Genomic DNA, 23,024 nt, shown 5'->3' on the forward strand with positions numbered 1-23,024 from the left:
AAGGGTTTACCGGTACCGCTAAGGGCACTGGTACCGGTAAACCCTTACCGCCTTACTACGAGGTCCCTTTGCGGGTTGGTACTTTAACACCTGCTGTTTAGCAGGCGTTAAAAACCAACCTGCAAAGGAACCAGGGTGCTAATTACGGTACCGCAATTTGCGGTACCGTAATTAGCGCCTTCCCCATACCCATAGAGCCCTATGGGGCAAAAATGGGAATGGGGAAGGGCAATGGGGGAAGGGGGAATTACCGCCCCACCGACCTTGGAATAGGGCGGTAATTCCCCTTTCCTCCAAGGCGGTGCCGGTATTTTACCGGCATGGACCAAGGTGCTGGTAGCACCTTGGTCCTCCGCATACCGTGTAATGAGGCCCAATATCTGGGTTCAGTTTCAAAGGAACAAGATGCACATGCTGTTAAAGCATGTATTGAAATTGGTTATAACTACTTTTACCAATGTGTATTGTATTCTTTCATGATGGCTTTTAACCTTCAAAATAAAGAATTATATTTTATAATTATAATTACTTTTTATGTCAAGATATTGAAATAAACAAGGTTCTGAACAAGATACAAATAATGTAACAATGAAATACCCCTTCTCAGAATAACCAACTGACACTATTTTAAAAATAGTGTATTGTCATACTATTAACAAACATATGCCCATAACCTATACATATAAAGACATAAACAAAAAACAAAAAAAGTAGCATTCACATACCCACAGTTCTTTTTATTCTGTAAACATGTCCTTATTATTGTCACTATTTTGCATCCCAGTCAAAGATATAAAAAATGCAGATAGGTCTTTCAATGTTGTTGGGGACTATATCACTAGCTCCACCCCATATTATTACAGCCAGTAAATGTTGTCCACATACCTTGATAGCAATCTTCTTTATCCTGTCCCCGATACGTAACTTTGTCGTAATCTGATAAAATATGAAGATCTTCAACTCAATTGTCAACTTGAGGTTTCTTCCTACTCTTCCCGAATGTCAAGATATGCTTTTGAGCAAGGTAGTGTGGTGTCCTGCCAGATATTATTGACATGTTTACGCCCTTTCACCATCAGATATGACAGCCCCACATACTTTACGTCTTGTGAATCACTGCTGCACTGTACAAGATCTGGACCCAGCATTTGCAGTTGCACACTATGTGCCTGGAACGTTCCTTTTATTCTACATATTGCAAGATGAACTAGGCACTGTGCCTCTATAATTGGGACTGCTTGCGGTACTAGAACCTTGGGAGCCCCTGACGCGTGCGTAATGAGTGAACATACATGACAGCTTCCATTCACAGTGTTTCTCCCTACACCACTCATGTCGGAATACCATGAGTTGGTAAACTCGCGATGGAGGATATCACCCAATCACATTGAAAAGCAGCCCTTGATACGCATCATACTTTTTCTGTACCTCCCTTTTCATTATTCTATACATGCTTTCAGGGATGGCAGCTCTAATACTGCTCTCAGAAATACCATTACGTTGCTTCGTATTGGTAAACAATCTCCGACTTGCTGAAAACAACCTTTTCACTGTTTCTCCCACTGTTCTGGTGTGCTTTCCATATTAATTTCCATTATTATTATTATTAGTGTTTACATCATTACTAATATATATAACTCCGCTATTATTATTAACGTGTAAATGCATTGTCCCATTTGGATAATATACAATCACATTCCCCCTTTATACGACCTCCCCCTATAACATCCTCCCCAATACAATCCCAATAATACTATCACTCCCACAAAGTCATCTGCGATAATGGTCAACCCACAATAATAAAAATAGATCCATATTTTCTCATTTGTGCATCTACTAATTAACAAATGATTTACATTAGTCCCGTCCATCTTCTTCTTTCCTGAAATGAGAATACAAACACACAAGACAACAAAAAGGTGAGGCACGAGACATATTTTGTACACACAATAAAAGATGAAAAGAAAGAGAGAGAAAGAAGAAAGAAAGGGAGAAAGAGAGAGAGAGCGGGGAAAAAGAGTAGGGAAAAAAGTGCTCCTGAAAAAAGTAAGATAGAGAGCTAGAAGCTAAGCATGGGCCTGCCACTAGAGCGTGCTACCGCACAGGTATCACACTTGGACAGGCCGGGGAGGTAGATGGGGCAAAAGTATTGCTACCCCTCTTTTGTTCTTAAGATAACTGGTGTAGCAGCATACCATCTGGAGGTGTCCTACGAACGTCGGAGAGGTGGACTCAATAGTGTAATTCTTTCACTTTCACTGTGAGGGGAGTACAAAACACCACCTCGTAGAGCCCTTGGAACCGACGGTTATTCCACCAGCACAGGAAATTGCAGACGTATATGAAGTCCCCTGGCAGCAGCAGTTGTTTGGTCATAGGCTCGGGATCTGTCGCTATAGTAGTCGCAACTTGCAGTGTCTTTGTTGTCTCAATACTGCGAGGTGTCATCTATCGGGAGACATATTTAATTGCCCTAGTTAGTGTGGTCAAATATTCTTTAAACTCATCACCAAGCTCTTCTTATAGGGTATATAAGGGTGTGCATATGCCGACCACTGACTACTTTGTGAGGTGACAAATGGTGGTCTTTACTGGTCTGTGTGTGTAAACTGAAGAGGGACAGGGGAAAACAGTGCACCCAGTTCTTTTTGAATGTGTTGGTGTTGCCCCTGTGGATACCTGTTGCTCTAACCCTTAATTATACCCCATTGCAGGCCTGTTCCTACATTCCCTTGCAAAATGCCTCCACCTTAAACAATTTCAAAATTGGGATGGTCCAAACCCATCCCCTCTGGGTCCAAAAATACCACTTGCTCCACGAAATCCCCTTCTTCCTCGGTGTGGTCCTATTTGTTGCCACTGTGGGCCAGGATACTGTTGTCCCCCGCCCCACTGTCCTTGTCCTCCTTAAGCCCAGTGTGCAACAATAGTGGTGCTCACGACCTGCTGGGTGTTCTCTGTCCCCTGGCATCGACACAGGTTCCTGGACAGCAACGTTTGGCAATTTCTTTTCTTCTAGTTTCGCTTCCTCCGCCTGATGCCTTTGAGCTGTCTCCCTCTCCTGTTCCTTAATCCTTTTGCAATGATGCACTATAATACATTGTATTTCTGGCCACCCCTTTGCCTCAATACCCACATTTGTATCTAATGCCCTTCTGCACTTCCTTTGGCAATCCTCTTTTTACAATAAAAGAGAAGAACAATATTGAGCAATCCAACGTCCTCCCGTCTCAGCTCTCTGCATCTCTTGTAATTTAAGAATGAATTTAGCTGGATCCTCCTAATCCGCCATTCTACACTCCTTCAGGGACTGTAAATCGAGGGTATCCAGGAAAGCCCACTGTAACGGGTCCCACACTTGTGTTCTAATTCCTTTAAACAGTACTCAAACATGTTCATCATCCCCCAGGGTTATTCCCGGCTATCCAGCTTTAACCCACACATCCTTAGCCTGTTCCCCAATTATAGCAACCATCAAGCTCTTAAGAACCCCTATTGCAAAGGGAACCCCTGCTGTCTGCTTTTCAAATTCATATATCCACTTGTTCGCTCCTGCCATGAGCTGTGGGAGGGCCTTCACTAAATTATTCTTGTCCATCTGGGGCCAGAGCATATACTGTGTTCTCCCTGCCCCCTTATGTATTAGGGGCATCTGCATGTTAACCCCACTTCTCATGCCCTTCTTCACACTTCCTTGTTTTGTCACTATTGCCATCCGTCCTATGCCTCAGCCTGCCTCTCTCTCACGTACCTACTGCTTGGGGGTACTCTCAGCTGCCTCAGCCTGCCTCTCTCCCACGTACCTACTGCTTGGGGGTACTCTCAGCTGCCAATTCACCCCTTTCTTCTTCTTCATCCTGGTCCTCAGTGAACAAGTCACTATAGTACTCCCTCTTGAAATCTCCCACCACTGTATCTGATCTGAAATATTTCTACTTACCCCCACATCCTTCCTTTTCGACATATTCATTTTGTATTGCTCCCTGATTCATTCTAAGCAAGAGATCTCCTGATCTCCATTCTCCTAATCTGTCTTCGGGTGTCCGTCCATCTCTCACCTCTCTTGAGGATTCTTGGGTCCTGTTCAATGCTGTTAACAACTCCGCCAACCTGACACCCGCGGATAACGATCCTTGAGGTGGGTGTGCATATGGGGTTGGGGAGCAGTAGCCTGTGGTGTTGTTGGTTCTATTGCAACAGAAGGGCCACTATCACAACAGAAGGGATCCCTATTGCGACTGGTACATAGATTGGATTTGTGTACCCGTCTGCAGGGCACGCTGTCAAGGGATATAATCCACTGCATTGCGTTATCACGCCACCCTCTTCTTACCCTTTTTTATACTTTCCATCTTTCTGAATGTGCACCTCTACGCCATCCCTGTGGTCTTCTGTGTTATCAAACATATGGCAGAGATCTAAGATGTATTTTCTCTTCTGTAGCTGCTTCCCCTTATACTTAGCTACTAAAAATGTGGACATGCGTTCCAAGACACTCCTATTATGTGAGCCCTGCCCAGGTCATGGGCAGGGCATCCCCCTCCTCCTGTCTCCCCAATCCACTGCTTATGATATTTCCCCACCCTGTCATGATACAGTGGTGGGGCCTAATACATGTGTTCTATTGGTGTTCCTCCCCCATGCTAGTAATATCTATCTCTTGCTGACCCCGCAAAATCCTGCTAATGCGCCACACACCCTGCTGCTTGCTTATAATCAAAAAGAATGAACATCAACCCACTCCCTTTTCTGTTCCCCTTCCTTGAAAACATACACCACTCCACGAAACCATCCAATGCCACATCACACCGCAACGCACACAATTACTGATCTAGGGACTGTTACTTTCCAAACAAAAAATTGATACAATACAATAAAATAAAAAGCTAAAATAACAACGTACCTTTGCCTTACCTTATAATGTCTTACTGAAATAATCTCTTCACAGTACAAACACTAACGGAAAATAACAAAAACCTCACGCACGTCACACCAACGATGTACTTCTCCACCTGCTCAAACCTCTCACACTTCCCCATGCATCTGACCCTGCTTGTTATTTCTTACAAGAATCCACTCAAATGTGCATGCTCACCCAAACTCCTCCATCAGGGGTTTCCAACACTGGCCCGCACTCTCCTCAGAGCCGTGTCCCATTTCAAAGAGCAGAGAGGACTTCTCTTAAAATGGCTCCTACTAAACCACTCGGACTGGTTGTTGTAGGTGGGCAATGCTCCTTCTGGAGAAGCAACTTGGAAGCCTCTGCAAATGCGGGTGGCGCTGGGATCACGTCATGGTCACCAACTAAAGGCAAGTCCCTGAATGCTCACACCAGGGAAAACACAACCCGCTAGGGAAGAAAGGCCCAAGTTGATCTGTAAGGATAACATGTTTAATCTCACATGCAGATGAGAGCAACAGCAAATAACTCTGCTGCTAAGAACATTCTGCTGAAAAGTAGTACAAGGACAATCTTATAAATCTTATAAAGGAAAACATTGTCATACATGACGAAATATATATGGTAAAATCCTGCATGGCTGGTTGGTGGGCGCCTATACATTATCTGCCTGCTCCATACGAGCATTGGTTCCAGCCCAATCCATCCGTCTCCCATCACTTGTGTGCTGCAGTGATCATCTTCTTCTTACATCGAAGTTCAAAGAACACATTAACTACACTTCTGACATAATGCAGTTTTATCACTATACTGTGCACCTGGCAGGTCTCAAGACGGGCACACATGATGTTCTGGGACACTCTAACCTTCACACACACATTTCCCTCACTCCCTTCCACGCCATCCGGCTCTAAATTCTCCACCCTTATTTTAAACTATAATGTATCCCTCCCAGCACCTTGCAATACAAATCACATGATTGTCCCTTCAACAATGTGCCCTGTCTGCCCTCTATGAACATTTGAGGACTTGATACTTGGGGTTGGTGTTCAAAGGGCACCTTTTGCCATGGAATTCAGGGGTCTTGAGGTTTACTCAGTTATATGGGCAATAACTTGTGTCCGCCTGGGGATGGGCCAGGTCATGCTTTGGCCAATGTGAGATGACATGCACACCAGGTGCCGGTCTGTGATCGTGGCCTAGTAGGCCACATTACTCTTGAGTAAAAAACACATCTTTGCAACACTGATAGAAAAATTAACAGGTGTTATGGCAGCTGTGGGTGTGGGCTGCCCTCATGGGAGCTTGAACATGGCTGCAGATTTCCCTTGTCCCGCAATTTGGTCCTAATGCATGCAATGCCACATTTGCTGTGCCAGCCTAACCTTCTACCTATGATTAATATCTACGCAAAATAGTAATGTTGTTTCCGCCCTGCGCTACACCATGTGGGATGATTATATTTGATTAAATTAATTTCACCAACCCACCTCCCCCCTGGCCCATCACAGTGCTTTGAGTCCATCTCACCTCACTCTAAAGTACCTGGCGGGGTGGGGCAGACTTTCCCTCTTCCCAACAACTGTACGTTGTTCAATTGCAGATATTGTACTCTTCACTGAATGACATCTTGTTTACCTGTTTCACTTCATTGCTTTGTCATAGAGCTCCATACAAATGTGTTCAGAAATTAAAGTTCAAATGTATCCATATATGTCTGTAGATCATTATTTAATGTGTCTGAGTAGGCTTTACATGTCTTCATTTCTCCATTTCCAATACCATGAAATGTGCATGGCAAGGTTAGTACACATCTCCAGGTCCTCTCTTCTAATCATACTCAGCAACTTCTAAAGATGACCATGCATGATCCAGAGCTGAAGTGCTCGTGCTACCAATGGTTTTCATGTTAACAACTTGTATCTTAATAATTTTAAATAGTTTTAAAGTTAAACAACACGTGTATAGTAAAATAATGCTTAGAAGCATCCTTTACATATTACTGCAGGGCATATTAGTTTAGTTTATTTTTTGATAATGCGCTCCAAACCCAGGGGTAGCCGGGCGCAGCAGTTGCAAGAATACTTAGGCTTAGGTTACATACATAGTAGATATACAAAAATTGCAGTGCATGTAATATTGAAGAAACAGCATGAATACAGATGTGCAAAGTGTTCAAGTGAATACAAGGAAGCAAAGTACGGGTCCCTTATCTAAGGTGAACTACTAATATGTGTCAGTTAGATAAGTATGCTAGCCGATCCTAGGCTAGCGCAGAGGCGTCTATTGCAAGTCATCATTAGACCATAGCCATCTTTTCACATTACATCTAAATCTAGTGTAAGGTAGGTTGGCTCTCAGTCCAGTAGGGAGTGCATTCCAGACACGGGCAGCTCTAACCGGGAAACTTGCTCCACCTGCTTTAGATAGTCTAAATCTAGGTATTTCAAGTAGGGAGTGGTTAGAAGCTCTGGTGTGGTGATTGGAGGATTTTTTAGTCAGTCTGGCCGAGATATAGGGGGGAGCAGTATTGTTCAGGCCTTTGTAGGTAAGGGATAGCGTCTTGAGGAGGACTCTCTCACTGATTTTTAACCAGTGATGGTCTTTCCTAATGTTGGATATGTGGGCTCTGCGGGGTATGTCCAGAGCTGCTCTAAGAGAATTGTTCTGAAGTATTTGCATTTTATTTATGATAGTTTTGCTAGCGCCTGCGTAGAGGGCATTACAATAGTCCAATTTAGACATGACTAAGGCATTGGCTGAAGTAATGCAATTAGTTTTGGAAAGGTAAGGTCGGCAGGCCCTTATTAATTTGCAAGTGTAAGCTGTGGAGGAGGCTAAGGAATTAACTTGTTTTTTGAGAGATAATGTGGAGTCGAGGTAGAAACCTAGTGTTTTCACCTCAGTTGCCACTTTGATTATATTACCATCTATGTAAAAGGCACGATAATTAGGGCTTCGTTTTCTGAGGTTAGAGTCGGAACCCAGGATCAGTATCTCTGTTTTGTCATCATTCAGGCAGAGGCCGTGAGAGGCCATCCATGCCTGAATGATGAGGTAAAACTTATTTACTAGAGATGTGTCTTCAACAAAGTTGCCAGATAGGGTAAGAGGATCTGCGTGTCGTCCGCGTAATTAGTGTAAGTTACCCCCAGTCTGTCCAGTTTGTCGAAGAGTGGCTTAGTGAAGATGTTGTACATAGTAGGGGAGACACATGAACCTTGTGGGACGCCACAGGTGATTTGTATTGGGTCCGCTGAGGCTGAGGGGGAGAAGACTCTCATCGTGCGGTTGGCTAGGAAGGATTGTCCCTAGGCTATAGCTTCACATGAGAAATGGGAGGCAGACGCTAGGTGGTTGCATAACACTGCATGGTTCACTAGGTCAAAGGCCGCCGATTAAATCCAGGAGGAGGAGCATAGCTGTTTTACCTTTGTCCTTCAACTCGTCGATTTGTGTCTTAAGATCGATAAGGGCCGTTTCAGTGCCATGTAAAGGTCTGAATCCAGATTGGCGTGATCCTAGTAGTTGGTTCGTCTCCAGATAGTTTTGGATTTGGAGGTAGGCTACTCTATCAATGATTTTAAGGAGGAATGGGACTGTGGTAATAGGCCTGTAATTAGTGGGGATGGCTGGGTCGAGGGTCTGTTTTTTGAGGAGAGGCAGTATCCATGATTCTTTAAGGTTCATAGGTATGGTGCTGGATTTAAAGGAATCATTGATTACTTTTGAGATAAAGGGTGCTAGATCTCTTGCTGCGTCCTTAATGACTTGAGCTGGGCAGTTGTCACCTTGGCAATTAGAAGGCTTCAGTGATGAGATCACCTTTTCAGTTTCCAAAATGGAAATGTTAGTAAATCTGAAAGTTTTGCAGTTACTTTGGGTGGCTGTTCTGGGTGTGTCAGTTGAGAAGGTGGTCTGGGTTTTTGTAGGGCTCAAGGATGCTTTCTCATTTGCGATTTTGGATTGGAGGGTTGCAATTTTGTTTGCTAGGGCATTTTGGATGCTAGTGCATCATTGTTTGTCCTTGGGCACATTGTCTGTGGGGGCAATGGGATTTTCCATTTCCCGAAGGATGGAGAACAGTTCTTTGGAGTTAGAGTTATCTTTGCTAATTCTTTCGTTAAATGTTTTTTTTTCGTTTGGATTATTTCCTTCTTATATTTTTTAGCAAGGTTGTCAAGAAGGGTTTTATTCTCCACCGACGGTGTATGCCTCCAGATAGCTTGGAGCTTACGTTTTTGGATTGGCAGTTCTTTGAGTTGTGGGGTGAACCATGAGTTAAGATGAGATTCTCGTTTACCTTTGCGTGATTTAATAGGGGCGATTATATCCAAGGTTGCGGACATAAAGTTGTTAAATGTCTCAACTAGCGTATTAGGGTCAGTGATAGTATTGCTAGCAGTGAGGGCTGGTAGAAGGAGTGGGACCAAATATTCAGACGTAATATCTTTTTTGCTTCTAGTTGGCATAGGAGGTACTGATTTCTGATTCTTTGGTTTAGGCGGCTCTATAGTTAATGAGAAGCAAATGAGGTGGTGGTCAGTCCACGTTTGTGGTGGAATGTTCGTGATGGTAGAGGTACAGTTTCGGTTGGCTATCCAGTCTAATGTCCATCCTTTTAGGTGTGTGGGGGCTAGGACATTCTGGGTAAGGCCATGATCAACTAGGATTGATTGAATGGAATGGGCTTGTATGTCCTCATTATCATTGAAGCCCAGGTGAAAGTCACCTAATAGAAGGAGCTGGATAGAGTCTTTGATGTTATTGGTAAGGAGGCTAGATAAGTCTTCCTCAAAGTTAACTAGTGGGCCTGGTGGTCTATATACCAGGAGGACAGTTAGAGTACTATTATTAGATATAGGTATTTTGGCCGAGAGAAGTTCTCAAGATGTTATTTCCGAGTGAGGGGTAAGTCTTACATCTAGTTTAGTTTTAGCAATGATGACCAGGCCACCTCCTCTAGTGTTGGGCCGGGCAACTCTTAGTATGTTGTAGTTGTCAGGTACGGCAATCATAAGTGCAGGACCTGCGGCATCATGAAGCCAGGTCTCAGTGATTGCAAGGAGATCTAAGTTGTCCATGGCAAGTATGTCGTCAATCTCTGTGTTGTGAGCTATGAGGGATCTCGCATCAATGAGGGCTCCTGATAAGGTGGATGCTGTGGTTTTTTCTTGGGTGAGACTAGGATTGGGCGTGTTAGGCCTCGTCTGGTTATAGAGAAGGTTAGTTTGTGTCTTATGGCGCCTTACAGCCACTGGGGCAAGAGGGTTAGCGTCGGGCGTGGGCAGGACTGAAGTCGGGCCTAACGGTTTCGTTCTTTTATTTTTGAGGTCATAAAGGCGTAGCAATCTCGCTCTGAGTCGAGTGTTTCTCTCTTGCAAATTGCAAGGTGTGGAATTAGAGAGGGCCATTGTTATGGTGATGGTTAGTAAAGTCCAGAGTATGTATGTGAGGCCAGTTTTAGAGTTGTACATGTTGGGAAGCAGGTAGCAAAGGGGCAACTGTATTTGACAAACCCAACAGTGGTTAGGATGCAAACATCAGAGTATTGTTAACTTTGACTCTCCTATTAACGACTAAGTTGCATACATCAGGGGGTACCTAGATTTGACAATCCCATTAGCAACTACGGTGCATACATCAAGGGCACCTGGATATGACAATCCCACCAGTGACTAAAAAATGCATACATCAAGGGCACCTAGATATGGCAGTCCCACAGCGACTAAAATGCATACATCAGGGGCACCTAAAAATGCATACATCAGGGGCACCTAGATATGACAATCCCACCATCGACTAAAAATGCATACATCAAGGGCACCTATATATGACAATCCCACCAGTGACTAAAAATGCATACATCAAGGGCACCTAGACATGACAATCCCACCAGCGACTAAAATGCATACATCAGGGGCACCTAGATATGACAATCCCACCAGCGACTAAAAATGCATACATCAAGGGCACCTAGATATGACAATCCCACCAGCGACTAAAAATGCATACAGTAGGGGTCACTAATTTTAGAAATTGAAATCTGGCTATGTTTACCTGTAAAATGGTTAACATGCGCATAAACAGTTATGGGCAAAAATGGTGCAGCTACGACAAGGTGCGATGGCACGCGACCTAAGGTCTCAAGTAGGTAACAAGATGCATGTCTGCAGTTAATTTGGTCTCAGTAGATTGCCTAGATGTAGGTAATCTAGGGTACGATATACAAGCATACATTTGCAAGACATTTGAACAGTTAGGTAGTAGTAGTTCACAGTGAGTCATTAATTGCAGTGTTTGTTAAGGCATCAAAAATGCAGTATGAAAGGGATGGCTTGAAATAAGTTGCTAAGGAGGTGATTTGCTGAGGTCTGTGTGGCATATTATTTAAACAAGTGATAAAGTAAGAGAATGCATTCTCACGGCATGGAAGTCATCATGAGTTCATCATAACTACTCCACTTCTAGTGTACATATGTACAGTAGTTGGATTGGGCAACTAAGCGTGTTGGTCTTACATGTAAGATCCACAATAGACATTAAACGCGTACCATTGGGACAGTCGGTAGTGGCGAGGTGATACTGCCAGCAATAGTGTACCAGTTTGGCATGGGGTCCGCCGGAAATTCCACGTCTACTGGCAATGACGCAGGGTATCTGGCCGACGGCCGGAAAGGCAAGGACAGGCAGGGACAGGACTAAAGCCTTTGTGCAGGCCTTAGTGCGATGGCCGGCTATGCTTCCTGGCGTGTGATAGGCTTCTGTTGTAGTCAGGTGTGGTCGAGTGGCCCAATCAGGCGAGGCGGCAACATGAGGGCCCGAAAACGATGGAGGAGTGGGCTAATAAAGTTGGGCGTCCATCTTGGAATGCTGCCAGCACGGCATTAATGTATCAGCTGGATTGCAGAAACGGCGTACATAGGCAAAAGGCATCAGTAGAGCAGCATATGGTGAAAAGCTTGCTCTAGTCAGGCACAGCGCATTAAAGTAGCGCTAAAGTTGGAAAATGCGGCAACTTCACTCGGAAGAGGGTGAGCCCACGGGCTTACCTCTGGGTGGGGGGGAGCTCCTGCTTCTCCCCTGGACGATGCACTGCTCCAGCAGTGTTTGGGGTCTCCTGTTCCCTCGGTGTCTGTGTGATCAAAGGCAGAGACAGGACTAAAGCCTTTTTGCAGGCCTTAATGCGATGGCCAGCTACGCCTCCCGGCATGTGATAGGCTTCTGTTGTAGTCAGGTGTGGTCGAGTGGCCCAATCAGGTGAGGCGCCAACGTGAGGGCCCGAAAACGATAGAAGAGTGGGCTAATAAAGTTGGGCGGCCATCTTGGAATGGCGCCAGCACGGCATTAATGTATAAGCTGGATTGCAGAAACGGCGTACATAGGCAAAAGGCATCAGTAGAGCAGCATATGGTGAAAAGCATGCTGTAGTCAGGCACAGCGCATTAAAGTAGCGCTGAAGTTGGAAAATGCGGCAACTTCACTCGGAAGAGGGTGAGCCCACGGGCTTACCTCTGGGTGGGGGGGAGCTCCTGCTTCTCCCCTGGACGATGCACTGCTCCAGCAGTGTTTGGGGTCTCCTGTTCCCTCGGTGTCTGTGTGATCAAAGGCAGAGACAGGACTAAAGCCTTTGTGCAGGCCTTAATGCGATGGCCAGCTACGCCTCCCGGCATGTGATAGGCTTCTGTTGTAGTCAGGTGTGGTCGAGTGGCCCAATCAGGTGAGGCGGCAACGTGAGGGCCCGAAAACGATAGAAGAGTGGGCTAATAAAGTTGGGCGGCCATCTTGGAATGGCGCCAGCACGGCATTAATGTATAAGCTGGATTGCAGAAACGGCGTACATAGGCAAAAGGCATCAGTAGAGCAGCATATGGTGAAAAGCATGCTGTAGTCAGGCAAAGCGCATTAAAGTAGCGCTGAAGTTGGAAAATGCTGCAACTTCGCTTGGAAAAGGGTGAGCCCACGGGCTTACCTCCGGGTGGGGGGAGCTCCTGCTTCTCCCCTGGGACGATGCACTGCTCCAGTAGTGTTTGGGGTCTCCTGTTCTCTCGGCGTCTGTGTGATCACAGGCAGGGACAGGACTAAAGCCTTACAGGCCGATTCATGGAATTAATGTGCGCTGAAATGTTCGGCGCAAGCGTGCGAAAGTGTGCGAATCACAGCGCAAGTGCGAAAATCGCAGCGAAACCCACGCACAGTGATTCATGGAAGTCCGTGTGCGTGTAAATCCCTGGATGTGCGCTAAAATTCTGCGTGGCGCACGCTGGCGCACACGTCTCCAAACAGCATTCGCTAAGCGCACAGCGAAAGCGCACATAGCGCAGCGCACACAACAAAAGTTGGCGGAACAGGGGGCGTAACACGCGGAATGGGGAACAACACGTGAAAATGTCACGGAGGAAGTACAGGAGGCAAATGCGCGGAACGCCCACACGTGCGTCTGCAACATGTATTCATGGAATCGAATGGGGCTAATGCGTGCGCCAAAAAATATGCGCTAATCCGGAAACACGTACGCCAGCAGGAAGCAGGCGTACGTGGACCCGCGCAGCATAAAAGTGCACGCAAACAACAAACAAGCACAGACGCCAAGATGAATATACCATTCCCAGCAGCAGTGGTCATGGGATACTGCAGGAGGAGGAGGAGGATAGTCAGGCCCAGAAGTTTTACACCCAGAACCAGCCTTTTTGGGATGCCTGATGACCAGGTGTATTGGAGGTACAGGTTTCCACCTCACATAATACTCGACCTGGTGAGTGAGTGGGAGGGTGACCTCACATCACCCACCCTGTGCTCCCAAGCACTCAGCCCCCTGGAGAAGGTCCTCAATGTACTGCACTTCTTGGCTACAGGATCATTTCAGCAGACAAGTGCTATAGTGGGGGAGTGTCACAGGCCACGCAGTCACGCTGCCTACACCAGGTGTTGGCCATCATGACTGTACGCCCATCAGTCCACAGGCACATATACCTGCCCAGAACACCTGCAGAAAGGGCTGCTGCCGTCCAGGATTTCTATGGGGTGGCACAATTCCCGAAAGTGCTAGGTGCCATTGACTGCACCCATGTGGCTCTACGTCCCCCCAGGGCATCAGAGCACATCTATAGAAACCGCAAGCACTGGCATTCCATCAACGTGTAGGTAGTATGTGATGCCAAGGGAATCATCACCTCAGTATATGCCAACTATCCAGGGTCCACCCACGACAGTTTCATTTACAGAATGTCAACCCTAAAACCTAGAAGCTGGGCATGGCGATACATGGCTGCTTGGTGAGTATAAATGCCACTGCACATGCATGCATGTCAGATACTGAGTAATGTCACAACCCCACTAATGATACCCATCACCACCTCCCCAGGGGACAGTGCCTACCCTCTGAGCATCCACATGATGACGCCAATTCGGAACCCCACCACGCTACCCGAGGTAAGATACAACACAGCCCATATTGCAACCCGGGGCATAGTGGAGCGCACATTCGGAGTGCTCAAGTCACGCTTTCGCTCTGGTGGGCAGCTGTTACACTCTCCCCCAGTAGTGTGCAGGATCATAGTGGCAGCATGTGTCCTGCACAACGTTGCAACACGCCGGGCCTGCCGGTGGACATGGTCGTGCCCCCACATCCCCAACCACATGCACGCCCGCTGCGCATGGGAGGGGAAAGGGCACGTGGTGATGCAGCCCGTACTCAGCTGGTGGCTAATTACTTCACCTAAAATCACACCCCTGTGGAGTGCACACAGCCCTGGCACATACCAGCAGCAATCAATGATGATGACATAAGGGACACTCAAGTGTCACAACCATACCATCCTGAGATTGGTCACCTGGAAGTGTTACATTGTGTGCATCCCTACCTACCCAAACACCACCAATGCTGTGTCATCAAAAGACATACATCTATGCTGCAAAATTCATTACCCCCTTGCTAAATACAACATGAGAACAGCGCCATGTCACCCAACCCCTCCCCAGCTCCACCACCAAACACACCATGGCATGTCATGCAATGTGAAAGCAAACAAAGCAATGCACAAGACCATACACTGCTGTCGCTCTGCTCATCCTCTGCTGCTGCATCAGGAGGCGGTGGCACTATGGGAGGCAGCCCACGCAAAGCCCTGGTATGGTCCTCCATGGCAGCAAGCATGCGTGTCTGGAAGGTCTGATTCTGGAGGATTAAAGTGCGGAGATCCCCATGCAGCACATCACGGGTTGCCCGCATTTCTGCACGCATGGCCTCGCGTGATGCCCAGATCTCCTCACGTGTTGTATGCAGCTCAGCTGAGAGCGAACGTGTGAGCTGCTATAGCTGCTGTTCTGCCCTAACATTTTGGGAAACCTCAAGTTCAAGCAGACTCTGCCTGAGGTTATGGAGTTCTACCCTCAGGGCTTCCCTGTGGCCCTGGGACTCTATTGATATGGATTCGCGCAGAGTCTCCAGTGCCGCCCGTCGGTCCCTGTTGGACGCCAACATGTCTTCCCTTAGTGATTGGCAAATGGAGTCTGTTGCCTGCTGTTGTTGCTCCATCTGCCTTTCAGGGGGGATAATGGAAGTGGCCACCCTCTCCATTGCCTGAACCATCATTTCTACTGATGCTGCCTGTTGGGTTTGCATACCGTACATGGAGTTTTCCCATACAGTATTGCCTGGTGGTGCACGGCCACCGCCTCGACGGGCACCACACCTGTTTGGGGCAAGGCGATCTGCACCTTGCTGTGCTGGCACTGCCTGAGGCTGCAGGACTGCATTCCCCCTCTGATCTGCTGGCCCAGGAACAGGATCAGATGCTGTGGAGTGTGACCCTGCATCCCTAACCACCAAAGGTAGACTTACCAACACTGACATCCCCATAGAGGGTTCTACCCCTGGTGCAGGTGGGTTGGAAAGAACAGAATCCCTGCCAGAAACACTTACCTGCGACGGCACATAAGTCTCATCATCCGACTCAGCACCTGAATAGAGGTCTGGAGAGGTGCACCCAGAGGCACCCCTGGACAGTATGGTCTGCAGTAACATTGGGTTTTCAGCCACCACCACACCACGTCCCCCACTGGTGCCCGGTCGTGCCTGAGATTCCTCCTGGGTCGGCACCATCTCCTCAACCTCAACAGCACCAAGTGCGTCATCACCTGCAAAAACATGAAAGGCAACAAATGGAAACAGCCATGAGCACCATAGCACACACATAGGCCGTGACAAGCCAGAGATCCAGTACATGATTTACACATGTCCCACATGACTATAACCCTGCCATGCATGCACTGTCAAAGAGTTGGAAGTGGAGTCAAAAAGGCAGACACTGGGGAGAGCAAGAAATAAATGCAACACATTTGCAGCATGTTGGGTAGCACTGGCATCACACATCAGGCTGTGAGTGGCATGTCCAATACACATACATGACACATGCCACCACACAGATGTCATGTAGCATAGCCACGCTAAATCACAAAACTACAGCAATATGTCAGTGAATGAGTACTGTCACACATCCATGTCACATCGACATGATGCGAAGATTGATGCTGAATAGTGTTGCAAAATATGCATGTGCCACACACTGAAACACATCCAGTGTCCAATAACACAGTCATTGTGGGCTGATCAATGATTGGTCACTTTAACATTACAGGAAACATCTGTCATCTTCCACATGCAAACAGGCCCTAATAAAAAAACAATATTAGCAACTGTAAACTCGAAACTGACCCACTTAGAAGGATACATATCGGCCTTAGAGGCAAGGACGGCTAATATAAGAGACCAAGGAACACAGACTGACAAAACAGAAATACAAAACAAACATTAGAACAACAAAAGAACGAGGTATTTCAGTTTACGAAAAAATCTGTGAATATAAGCACCCAAACCGCTCAGGCTGAAACTCAAGGGAACAAGAATGACAAAGATTCAACAGAGTCATTAGAAAATCACAGTGAGAGATCGACACCCACGTGTAATAAAGACAAACCCGAGGAGTATCTACAAGAACTAAGCAGTACAAAAAAACACAAGAGTTCAAAAGATAAGCTGTGTGAAACTGAAATGTCTATAAAAGGTAAAACTAAAGACGATTACTTGAAATTGAAAGTACAAAATCCTGCAGTGCATAACAACGTAAAGCACCAACAACAACTGAGACAGACGTTAACAAAAAATCGATCAATACCACAAGAATTCCAAAACGCCAAAGTAGAACAGACGCAGAAGAAACTGGAAAATGCAACCAAACCAAACAAACTTATGACAAAGTGGATAACTGTCACAGACAAAAAACCAACTAACAAAGAGAATAGTCATAACCAGATGAGTCATAAAAGAGAATGCTACCCAGTGCCGGATGATAGTATGATTGACATATCCAACATTAGTGTCTACTCTATTGAAAACTCTGAGTCTGAAATACCTCGACCAACGGCAAAAAAAAGAAAGGTGTCATTTGTGGATAACAAATCGCCAATACAAAACCAAAAGGAAAATCAACACAAGAAACAAATGACAAATTCAAATAAAGAGAGAGTCAAGTTGAACGATTCAGGTTCTAAAAGATACCAGATTACTCAGGAAAGAAAAACGCTGTTCTGATTATACAACACAAGGATAAATAAAAACGAACATAGCTATGGAGCCTACGAGGAAAATCGCTCAAAAAGCATAAAGAAAAGAACCGAGGATGAGGAATTCGAAGAAAAAATGAAAAAAAGCGACAGACGCCATCGGCAAAATTACTCGACCACCAAAGGATCAAACAGAAAGGAGAGCAACACATACGAACAGAGAAGTATCGTTAAACAGTCAGATGACAGCAGACGAAGAGAAAAATCTCCGGAAAATAGAAACAGATCCAATCGGAGATCTTCGTATCAGTCTTCACAGCAGAATCAAACTCGAAGGTCGGCGTTATTTATTCACAAGAGTAACTCAATACGAATGCTAAAACTTGAAAAAAGAGATTGTTCTGGAGAGAAAATTCTATTAAAGAGAAGAGCCACGGTGAAGCTCCTTGATAAAATCTCAAAAGGAGACCAAATCAGAAGTGCGCGCATAAACATAGTGGAATTCGCACACAAGGGATGGACGGATAGTATTTTCTTACACATCACCTCCCAAACAGTGAAAAAACTCATGCTTCTGATGACAGGGGAACTGTCAAAAAGAGGATACCTCTTATGAGAAAGAAGAAAGAGGACATAAGAGTCTAAAAATAAACAGAATGAAAAAAGACTGCATTCATGAAAATAACGAAAACGAAAGATGGGATCTGACAAAGAGAACCCCAAACACAAAAGACGTCTTGAGGGAGAAAAGAAAACACATCCCAGTATTGGAAAAATACAAACAGACGAAAGATGCGGAAAGATCAGCAACTTGCATACCTAAAGGCTCAAACTCAATAAAGACTATCAGAGAGGAAGAAAGAGCAAAGTCAAGAGAAAATTCCCCTATCAAAAGACATCGGAGTGCCGACGAGGGGGCAACAGAAAAAATGACATCCAGAAAAATAAAGGGCCCGCTCAAGACGCAGGCAGACACAGGAAAAGAAAGACATACCGTGAGAGATAAATCCTCGACTCAGGAACATCTTAACACGGCTGAAAAAAATTCAAAAAGATGGGCATGGTTTCCCTCGGCGTTGACACGCTACACTAGAAAATAGCAGCCAACCTGTTTCCTTTCAGGTGGCGAAAGGGAACAATCAAAGGAGAAACTTGCTGTACAGAACATCGAGCAAACCATCACTATCGGATCGTGGAACACCAGAGGCCACACTCACCTTACACAACCTGGTGAGATAAATCTAGGCCGTTTCGATTTAATAAGTTTACAAGAAACTTGGCTGCTTTTGCTGCCTAGTATGGACGGCTTTGAGGTTCAATTTTCTCCAGCTCAAACAGGAGAAAGAGGTCATCCAACATCTGGCCTTTTAATAGCTGTACGTACAGGCGGATGTTTGCGAATAGTCCACAATCTGGTATCAGCCACGTTAATCCAAGCGATTTTGTTGGAATGGGAGAAAGAAGGAAAATCACAGAGAAAAACAAGTAAAGATTTTATTCTCCTATTGAACATCTATTGGAATCCTGCCATAATCAAAACGACTGAATTTCTAAACGAGATAGAAAGAATCCTAACGGTGGCTACAACAACGTATAACGTGGACCACATTTTCATATGTGGTGACCTGAACGCCACCTGCCCGGTTGCAGACGATGGGAAAAACATACCTGGAAACAATACAAATTCCTGTTCGAAATCGACAGCAAGAGGTCTCGCCTTGTCTGAGTTGATGGAATCTCGAGACTTGTACAACCTAAACTCCTTAGAAACAGCCAGACCCAGGATTCCAACCTGGAAAAGCGAAGGAAACACAAGTATAAATGATTACATCTTCGCATCTAAGGGTTTATATTTACTAATCAAGAGTTTCGAGATAGTGAAATCTACTCGGAGTGACCATAACTTACTCAAAACAACATGGCATGCAAATAAACCCCTGCCGGTGACAATGTTGAACAAGTTGGAAACAAACGCACAAGGAAACCGGCTGAAAATGACAACGGAGGCCATTGTTTCCATCACAGCGACTTACAAACAGAAAAACAGATATAAAAGCATGAATAACATCTTAGAAAACTTGGACTACGACCCGCTTCTCATTCCTTATCTATGTCCTAGACATACAAGAAAAGCAGGAAAAACTCATCTTCATAAATACAACGATGAGCTCCGATCAAAGAAATCTACTTTACGAAAAGTGACAAGGCAGGCTCAGAAAAACCCTACACAAAAACACATAGATCTGGCAACCAAACAAAAGAAAAGTTACAAATCATGGCTTCAGACAATCCGATGAGAACTTTACCAAGAAGATGCAGAGACCATGCTGAGAGCGGTCTGCAAAAGGAACTCGAAGGACTTTTGGATGATAATAAAGAACAATCTAACAGACACAGCAAATCCCATCACTAACAATGTGTCCGAAGACAAATGGTTACAACATTTCACTAACCTTTTTAAAGAACCAACGTCAACAGTAAACACATTAGATAATGAAGATATAAGTAAATGGATGGTATGCACTGAGCAAGCAATTCTAGAGAAGATAAACAAGCTGAACAATTCCCGCGCTCCAGGTCCCGACGGGATTTCAAATGCCGATCTTAAACACGAGGTGGAAACTTGGGTACCGTTAATAACGGAAATCTTCAGAAGATGCAGGATAACAAGATCTATCCCTGCAACATGGAAAACAGCAAACATCGTCCCAATTTATAAGAAAGGTCCGCGGGACGACCCAAGAAACTACAGACCTATTTCACTATTGGACATGCTGGGAAAACTTTTCGGATCCTTGGTGTTGGATAAATTTCAGGAATGGCAGACAAGGGCAATGACAGCAGACCCATTACAATCAGGGTTTGAAAAGAATTTAGGCACTTTGGTTAACATCATGATGATCAGCATCTTGAAGGCCAGAGTTTTTGAAGGCCGTCCAACAATTTTTATAGCCTCGATCGACTTGGTACAAGCGTTCGATCGTGTAAATAGGGCAAAACTATGGAGAAAACTGAAAAAACAAAAATGTCCACCGTCACTCCTTGAACCAATAAAAGCCCTGTACAGCGACACCTCAATCAGAGTACGCCTGAACGATGCAGGCTTATTGTCAAAAACTATAAAAACGGCCAGAGGGGTCAAACAAGGTTGTCCCCTGGCTCCTGCTCTTTATAAGGCATATATGGCAGACATAGTAGATGCAGAAAACGACATCCGTTCCTTCCCTCCTAAAATAGGAGAGTCGAAAGTGACACACCTGCTCTACGCGGATGACATCTTATTGCTGGACCAAACAGCCATTGGCCTGCAGAGGCAACCAGACAGTCTCATAATTTACCTGAAGAAGAACGATTTAGATCTGAATACAACTGTTAGGGAGAATTCTCTGTTTAGGCTGAATTTCCTAACCTAGTGAGTCCCCCAGCAGCTTTGCTGGATTTCTGGGGTTTGTTTTTTCCCTCCTGCCAAGAGTGTGACCCTTTTCCTCTCACTCTTGGACATGTATGTGTGGAATTCCTTTGAGTTGTCAATGTGTTCGATGGGCTATGGGGTCTTTTACTCCATAGGGTCTCATAAGTTTTTCTATGTGTGTCACTCTGCACCCTACGTGTCGTGACACGGGGGCGCCCTAGCAGGTCCCCCCACCATAGACTCCATACCCGGGGACTGACTACTGTCTCCCCGGGCATGTAAAGTCACCATTGGCTTTACTAGACCTAAATTTACTAACAGAACTAGTACCAACCATCTTATTGTGGACGTGCTAGTAGGGGTAATACGATTACTCCTGGATCTGTTACTCGAGGGGGCACTGTCCCGTCCCCCCTCGTCGAGTTTTGGCTGGTGGCAGTGGAAACTACTTGTTATGTTCGGCCCCGAGCATAACCCTATGGGATTCGTCCCATTGTTGAAGATTGATACTGTTTTTCGTTAATCTCCAACGTACCACCGATCTACTTATCTTAAATAAGTTTATCGAGTGGTATTTTCTGCCAGAACTCGGGTTGTAAAATGGCGTCTGTGTTTTTCTCTGTGACTCCGAAACCAAAGGTTGAGCCCTTTGTTCCACTTTTGGCGGGCCTCTGGACAGAGACCCGCGAAGGTGGCGCCATTCTGTCTGGGTTACCTCAGGGGTGTGGGAGGGGGTTTAGACACCCTGGACCGAGTTGCCTTGCCAACTCAGGTCGCACTCTGGAGTGATTGGCCCAGGTGGTGAGCCTTCCCGCTCACCACTTAGCATGTGTTGATTGACAAGCTAGGCTGAATGAATGGGGGACGTCTGCATAAAAGCAGGGCCTTTGGGACTGGATCTTCAGGAAGTCGCCACTGGACCTAAAGAATCCGATGAGGGTAACGCTGAGCCGACCTGCACGACAAAACCTCCGGTGGAGCCCTGCGGAATCGTCTCACAATCTCCCGACGACAGAAGAGATCTCCCTGCCGGAGAGGCTCTTTCCCTGGCTGGTGGGAACAACCAGTCTTCTTCTTCTTTGCGCTTTTTGGTCGCCCAGGACGCAGTGGTCGAATTGCCCGTGCAGAGCACCCGGCAACCGGATAGCCACTACTCCTGCATCGTGATCGAAAGGTGGTGCCTTGTGACGAAGCACTCCGCGGCTGGTTTCTTCCCTGGTGGTGCACCGGACATCTTCTCTTCGACGACGAGAGCATCTCTTCTCTTGGCCAAGACCCGTCGTGCATCCACCACCAGGAACAACTGCCCCCGTCGGAGCTGTCTTCCCCCACAAGGTACCGTAAACCGCCTGGCTTCCCTTTTCGATCGGTTCGTGTGAGGTATCTGATTCCTCTCCGTTCCGTTGGGTTGCCTCCAAGCTTTATTCACTCTTTGTTCTGAACTGGTTCAACCTGTCGCTAAACAATTTGCTAAACAAGACTTGAGTGCATCATCCGTAGAGACTTTCCAGGACATCGTGCCTTGCCTCTCACCGAGTGGGCCTGGCCGCCGAACTGTATGATCTAGTGTGATTAATGCTTTCTTGCCTTGCATTTTTACCCGCTTCAGTACGAACCGTGTTGACTTCGTTACCTGCCTTTCTCTTCTCTCACTTCCTCACTAAAAATATTCGAGTGTCATCTGGGTTTAGGTATACACCTCTGTCTGAAAATAAGTGGTGCCGTAGAACCTAGAGTTGTCGATATAGTGTTTCGGGGGGTTGAGCTTTATTCCATCCTGCAGAGTAATTGTATTTTGATTTCTTTGCCGTGGTTCGCTTTAGTATTTTTCGTAGACATTCTGTTATTAATAAATAACTTACTATCTTTATACTAAAGCCTGGTTGCGTGTTTACTCGTTTTGCTGCGAAGAATTACCCTATCTTGTATACTCCCTATACTGACCAACTTTTCTTGAGAGAAGTCTGACTGCTCAGCCACAGCTACCAATTGGATCTGTGTGGTACAGGCTGCTACCAAGCGGGTTCATCGCAACACCTGTAGTCCTAAATCTTTTGCAGTGGTCCCAGAGGGAACTGCACAGGTTTCCGCCTAACACTGGTGGCAGCGGTGGGATTAGTATCGAGTATACAGTTTAGAGTGGTTTTC

This window comes from Ambystoma mexicanum, chromosome 5p (genome assembly GCF_040938575.1).
Source record: "Ambystoma mexicanum isolate Mex_15411 chromosome 5p, UKY_AmexF1_1, whole genome shotgun sequence".
NCBI lineage: Eukaryota > Metazoa > Chordata > Amphibia > Caudata > Ambystomatidae > Ambystoma > Ambystoma mexicanum.